The sequence below is a fragment of the Neltuma alba genome, unplaced genomic scaffold (genome assembly GCF_004799145.2).
Source record: "Neltuma alba isolate B1F8T4 unplaced genomic scaffold, ASM479914v2 tig00007334_pilon, whole genome shotgun sequence".
NCBI classification, from domain to species: Eukaryota; Viridiplantae; Streptophyta; class Magnoliopsida; order Fabales; family Fabaceae; genus Neltuma; species Neltuma alba.
This window is the reverse complement of record NW_021634753.1, coordinates 81,549-88,560: the sequence shown is the minus strand read 5'-3', so window position 1 is coordinate 88,560 and position 7,012 is coordinate 81,549.

Genomic DNA, 7,012 nt, shown 5'->3' with positions numbered 1-7,012 from the left:
ATGTGGATCCCTGCATAGTCTCAAACGTTCGTAACAGCCACACCTACACGCTCATAGAGGGATAAGAAGAGAAGCAGAAAGAACAAAACAAAACAAAACACAGTAAAGGAACAAACATTAACTGATATAGATAAACATATAGAGTTGATGGAGATTACGACTGGCTCTGCTACGTGCAGGTAAAATTCAAAAAACAATCATTAAAAGACAGAGGCTTGCCGTCGAACATGTTATAATTCGAATAAACAACTTGATTTCCAGGTCAAAAAGAATAAATAACTTGATAACAAACAATTAATCAAGTGATGGGTTGGAAAGATTGGATACTTCTGAAGAGGCTTGGATATCTTTCTTTGTCTGAGAGACTGAGATGGTACGCCAGCAATACATATCTTCTGCTCTTTAGGTTCCATGCTCTAGCATTGTCAAGAGAAACAAGTACTGGTGTCCATGCTTCAGGAAATAGTATAATACCGATTCAATGCAAACACGGACACTTAACACAAAACATAACGGAACTCAAATTCCACAATGGTTGCTGGTTGAAGATTTTGCATGCCGACATAACAGTTATTTGTTAAAGGTGCAATTTGAAGTGCCATCTAGTAAGAGTAGGAGTGTCAAACATGGTTACAACTCCATAATCAAATCATTTGTGCTCAACAACAGTTAACAATCTAGTTTTTACACTCAAATCAGCTCAAGTTATTTGGAAAGCTCAAAGTTATTCTCAGAAACAGAAGTGTTCAGACTCAAATGACAAATGAGCAGAGCAAAAACAGAGAATGAAGAATAAAAATTTAACAAAATATGTTGATCTTGCATCCAGAATATCAACTAAAGGAAGCAAAAGAACCACTGATTTGTAATCTTTCCTAAGAAACCTGGCATTTCTTGCTTGCTTCATTGATGCCTCCTTGACATAAATATCACTGGGTGGATCAGGGATAGGACAGATTGTCGGGCCCTTGCTTGGAATTGGAATAGTGTATAACTGCAACAACTATGGGCCTTTGCCGCAATGATTCATTAAATAAGCTGGTATTTGCTGTGCCACCAACATGAATGTTGCACTTAAAACCAGTCCAACTTGAATAGCACATTCAATATAATTTGATTGACCTGTGAAATGCTCCATAGTTTCTACTGGAAGTGAACTATGATTCTCAATTCTAGAATTCAAAATACTTGAAATTTCCCAATTATGAACACAAATCTGATAAGTTCTGCTATGTCGATGTTAGTTACTTAGATTTAATCACATCAAGCTCTTCAAGCTCTTGTTGGCATTGCAGTTATTTTTCCCTACATATAGTAGGCTGCTACAGAACCTGCAAGACTTGGTAACGTACAATCACGTATATGAAATAAAGTTAAAAGAAGTTAACAATATGTAACAAAACAGAAGTAAAACAATGCGCTAGCTAGAGTCTAATCAACCTTGGTTCAATATTTCAACATGCAAATGGTAACTGCTAAATTAGTTTCAGGTGTATGTGAAAGAATTGACAACTGATTAAAGAAAAAATCAGTTCTTGCACATGAATGTGCTAGCTGGTTTACCTAAGAGGTACTGCAAACACAATTTTGCATTCAAAATTTTCTGTTCAATTTTCACTATAATGATTTGAAGAAGTATCAAACTGTGAGTGTCATTAAGGTGTACATATCAAGCCCAAAATAATCTATCTGCACATTTACAACAACAACACAACAACAAGCCTTATCCCACTAGGTGGGGTCGGCTACATGAATCACACGACGTCATCGTGCTCTGTCAACAACCTAATCCTTAGATATGTTATTGACTAGGAGGTCTCTTTCAATGACCTCATTCAACGTTCTTCTCGGTCTTCCCCTGCCTCTTTTTATGGGACTCCATCTTGTTTGATCCACCCTCCTCACCGGGGCCTCCAAAGGCCTTCTCTGCACATGTCCAAACCATCTTAAGCGATTTTCAACCATTTTCTCTTGGATAGGTGCCACACCAACTCTTGTCCTGATCTTTTCATTTTGAATCCTATCTTTTCTTGTATGACCACACATCCATCTCAACATCCTCATTTCTGCTACTCCGACTTTGTGCTCTTGTTTTCCCTTTATTGCCCAACATTCACTACCATACATCATAGCTGGTCTTATAGCAGTCTGATAAAATTTTCCTTTAAGTTTCTCAGGTACCTTCTTATCACAAATAACTCCAGTAGCTTTCCTCCACTTTAACCAGCCAGCTTGTATTCTATGAGAAATGTCTCCATCAATTTCTCCATCCTCTTGTATAGTGGATCCTAAGTATTTAAACTTAGATACTTGAGGAATAATTTGTTCTCCCATCCTCACCTCCAAATCCCCATTACCTTGCACATTTGTGACTAGTAAAAGCTAGATGAGTTGCAGGTTTATGTGAAAGACATTGAGAAACTGGTAAATATAAATAATGAAATGACAGAACCTCCAAGGATACAGTTTATATAATACCATCATATTTAAAGTAGATGGTTCTGCATAATATCTGTAACTATCCTATGATTGTAAAAGCCCCTGCATAAGCTGCTGATATGGAGAGAAGAGTTTAAATGTACATATATAAAAGGCCAATCTACTTAAAATCTTCCATTTTATAATTAGACCATGTTTCAGCATTCTTACTTCTTAGATGCAGATAAAAGACTTAATTATAAAACCAGAATATATAATCCTCTGCCAGATCATAACCAAAAGGCTTCCGAACAATGTCCCTTGTCCAACCATTACAAGACAAAGCTGATGAGCCTTCCCATTTCTAAAGCATTGATAGATATATGGAGAGGAATTCATAGATAAAACAGGCGACTAGAAATCCCCCCCCCCCCCCAAAAGAAAAGCTATCTTCATAATCCCAACCAGGAAAATAACTTGCTAAACAAAAAGGAAAAACTCAAAAAATAAAGGCAACTTCGTAAACAAGACATCAAAGCCATATTAACCAGAGGAGTCCTTTTAATTCTGTTGCCCACCCAATGGCAAGTGTTGTCTTCCCATCTACAGATGTGGATCCCTGCATAGTCCGAAACCTTCATAAAAGCCACACCTACGCACTCACAGAGGGATGAGAAGTAAAGAGAACAAAACAAAACAGAACACGGTAAAGAAACAAACATTAACTGATATAGATAAACATATAGAGTCGAGGGAGATTATGAAGCATGAAATGCGGTAAGGTCTCCGTACGATCATGTTGCTTCATATTTCAAAATGGACTTCAAATAATTTTGAATTCAACAATATCCCACAGGGTTCCCAAAATGCATCTAGAGTGGCAACTAGCTAGCGGCAACTTTTTGACTGAAGAGTAACAAATTCTACATTGAAACGGATGGCAATGATAGATGAAGGCAGAAAGGTTCAGTAATTCAGAAGGCTTTCCGTATATTCATTGATGATTGAAATCTGAACGTCCAAAGAAGTTGAACATCGCACGTCATGAACACAAATCTGGTAATATATTCTTTTTATCCCAATCAATATTTAAATTCATCCAAAAACTTACCCTGCAAAGTGCAAGTTTACCGTTTCACACACTATAACATCAGCTACAAGAGTGGTATTGCATAGGTGAGACCCCTCCAACATCAAGTTTTGCTCGCAGGACCTAAAATTTACAAGAAACACCCCGGGGGGGGGACAAGAAACCAATGAGGACGAACCCCTCCCAGCAATACGAGCAAAGTAAACCAAAACCGTAAGACATCAACACGAGAGAATTTCTAACTTTTTCATTCCGAATAAACCAGTCATCTATCAGAAGGACATAATCCGCATCTAGTAGTTTGATAAGAATAGGGACAAAGCCACCGGAAGCTCTTTGAAGACCAAGAACATTCTATGTTTGGGGATAATGCCAAAAAGGAATGGCATCGAAAGTTCGAGTAAGGAAAAATGAGACCAGAATTGAACAATACATGGATAGAGAAACCTGATTTATGCGAGAGAAAACGAAAGAGGGAAGAAAACTAGGAAGAAGGGGGAGAATGGTTTTGGTTTTTTAGCATTACAAATTTTTTTTTTCTTTTTTTACAAAATTATTTGATATTAAAATATAATAACAAAATAATATATCTTTATTAAATAATTTGATTTTAAATTATATGATTATTTTAATGTAAATATGGTTTTTTATTATGGTATTTAATTTGATTTCAATCAAGATATAAATAGAAAAGGCATTTTAGTTATTTATATATTTATTTATTTTTTTTGTTTCTGTTTTTTTTGTCCATCTTAACATAAGAGGTAATAATATTTTTTCTCTAATTTTTTTTTCATTTTCTCTCTCTTATTTTTTTTTCTCTTAACTTTTTTTCCATCCAAACAAAAGGCCAAGGATTAAAAAGAAGTGTCGGACGCATTTTCCACTAGAATAACAATTTGATTACAACTACTATAGCACACGTAGGATAACCTTTGAATAGACGAGAAAAAGGAAGGAAAACAAAAATACGTTCTGAATCAATATTTCCCACTAATGATTGAATTCAACATTATATATTATCTCCGATACTTAATACTCCTCTTGTTCTAAATGTAAGGCCTTTATATATATATAAGGGTCTTATATTTAGGACCGGAGGAGTATAAGACTTCGTTTGACTTTTATTTTGATCTTAAATATAAGACCTCAGTTCACTTTGTCTCTAATATTTATACATTTTTTCCAAGATAGTTTTTCTAATAATGATAGTTCTAACTAACACACTTAATTAGTAAAAATATTTTTAAGAAAAACAACATATATTTATTATAAATAACTAACTTAATTTATTTTTTTAATCTCTTTAAATTAATTAACTAACTTTTATAATCAGTATCAGTACAATTGTAGGAGTGGGTGCATCGTTCTCGGAGGGGGACGACGTAGATTGCCATATGTCGCATGAAGTTTATTGAGCAGCTTAAAAAAGCCTCCCACGAATAATAGAATAAAGAAAATGGACCACCATGGAAGATGCAGAGCCAAAGATGTTAGAGTGGCAACAGCCAGAGAGCCAAACAAAGTCATGAGCGCTTCAAAGTGATAAGCAAAGCCAGGAAACAAGAACTTCGCAGCCAGAGCCAAGTAATATGCTAAGGTGCATATGACAGAAGCCATGGAAGCCCTTGAACTCTGTATCTGAAGGTAATTGACTAGAATTGGAAGCAGGGGAGCGAAGATCAAATTGGAGGAAAAGAATTCTCCGGGGAAATTGAAGATATTGACATTGAAGAAGAACACAGCGTAAGAACTCGGTATTCGTGGATCGAAGCTGGTGGGGCTATGGCTGGTCCTTCTGCTGTGGTTGCTGCACAGAACCAAAGGTAAAGTCAGATCTCACGGTAGAGAGGGGATCAAGTGTCCTTTCTAGAGGATAAAGCCCGAAGCAGCAGAGCGCGCCTCTTTTCCATTTTATTTAGTTGTCTAAAATTTAAATTTAAATTGACGAAAATCGCGTTAATAACTGAAAACAAAATGGAAATATTTGTTACAGCATGCAAAAGAGCGTTGGTGGACTGTAAAGAAAAAAAAAATTCATTGTATAAAGGAATCATTGACAGACCTCATCCACAGCGGCAGCGTTCGGTGGTGCTCAACCTCCAACGGTGGCGACCACGGCGTCAGGAACATTGAGCTCACTGGATTTGCCAAGAACAACGCTACTCGTTGCAGCCATCCTCTCACCGTCTCTGCACCCAGCATCGCTACTGAGTTAGTGCTCTGGAATTTCTGTATATTCATGGACAAGACGAATGTATATTTATAATAGACATTAGACATCGAGAGTCAAGATTCTCTTCTTTGCGCTCTCTATTCTTGGCGTTCCTGCCCAAGGTTGGTGGGCCTTGATCTCACGCGGCACTGGCCAATGGTCTGCCAAGTCACCACCTCCGTGTGCTCCTTTTTTTTTGGATTTTACTGGGAAACATTTTGCCGTCAGGCGTAGCCTTAATAAAATAACACTAATAAACTCTGCTTGACCAGAATGGCTGGAAAGGGATGCCCAAGATGCGTACACTTTGCCGTCAGGCGTACCCTTAATAAAATAACACTAACCCACCTCATTTTGGAAGCAACTCTGATTAGTCGGGACCTTCGGGTGCAGCATACCGGAGGAATTTAATTACACAAAAAAAAAAAAACACTAATAAGGCAACAGATTTCTTTTTTGTTTTCAAAACTTCTGAAAAAAAATAAAACAAGCCCTCAATATTTCATCATTTTTGTAAGAATTTATTATTACTAATGGAAAGCATCACTCAAATTAATTTTATTCTGTCTTTTTGCAATTAACACGATCTTTTTTATTTAAATTCCAAACTCTTATTATAAAATAGTTTAAATTATTTTCAGCCGACCAACAATTTTATGATTTTGTGACAGGTTTTTTCTGTTAATTCTAATAAATGTTATTATGTTAATGTGATATGTGTGTTATACTTTATAAAATTCATCTTCTGCTGACTGTTGACAATTGAGACGCTGCCCGGTGGGCTTGTTACTAGCAACTTTACAGGTTCGACGAAGCTGCAAGGGAGGCACAAAAATTATAACCACGTCATCAAACTACAAGAAATTCCATTCGGTTATTACCGGCGGCATCATGCAAGGGCACAATACTTGTTGGGTGATCATAAGCCACATGTCCTCATTGGGTCCCACTAATATTTGGCTTAATCATGACATTGTATATTAAAAATAAAAATAACATCAAAAGAGGTCACTACTTTTCAGCCACCAAACAATGGATGATTCATTCAAGGTTCTATATTAAAAATAAAAAGAACATCAAAAGAGCTCCCTACTTTTCAGCCACCAAACAGAGCACGATCCATTTAAATGCCGGTGTAGGATTCTATCACTCATGCCGCAATTTTAATGATAAAAATTTTTACCGCAATTTTCTTTTACAGAAAAGGATATCGGTCCTTTAAAGTAATTTCACAAAATAAAATTGGCGATCTTCTACCTAAGTAATTTCTTATTTTGGTTTGTATACAT